Genomic DNA, 513 nt, shown 5'->3' with positions numbered 1-513 from the left:
AAATTTGCAACACTAAACAAACAGTTCTCATCGTGTTTTGGAAATTTCTGCAGAGATGAAAACATCTGCAAGAAAACCACCAAGAGACCCCACAACCATTTAAATCATGCTTAGTCAACTGTTGTCCATGAATGGGTTTCCTAACAACCAAGTAAAAGGCCAGAAAATGACTTCCGGTCCTGTCAGTGCTTCAACTTACGACTGTAATTCCGGGCTCAATTACGGTTGTTGAGGATAATTCGTAGTGAGAGCATCAACCCTTCTGCATTGCAATCAATGGGAATGAAAATAAGTGGACGCAGCCAGTACCTGTTGCATCCAGCACTCAGAACACGAAAAGAAACGGGTTGGGAGGGACCTTGGAGGCTGTCTAGTCCAACCCCTGCACCATTTCAGACAGATGGCTGCCAATCTCTTCTTAAAAACCTCCAGCTAGCCAATGCAAGTGTCGCTTACTCGATTATTAAACTCCAGAGCCCGCGCGAACAAGCCAAACCACACACACCTCGGGGG

Source organism: Pseudonaja textilis, chromosome Z, assembly GCF_049901715.1.
Source record: "Pseudonaja textilis isolate UNSWEBS1 chromosome Z, rPseTex1.2, whole genome shotgun sequence".
Classification (NCBI taxonomy): domain Eukaryota; kingdom Metazoa; phylum Chordata; class Lepidosauria; order Squamata; family Elapidae; genus Pseudonaja; species Pseudonaja textilis.
This window is presented reverse-complemented; position numbering follows the sequence as displayed.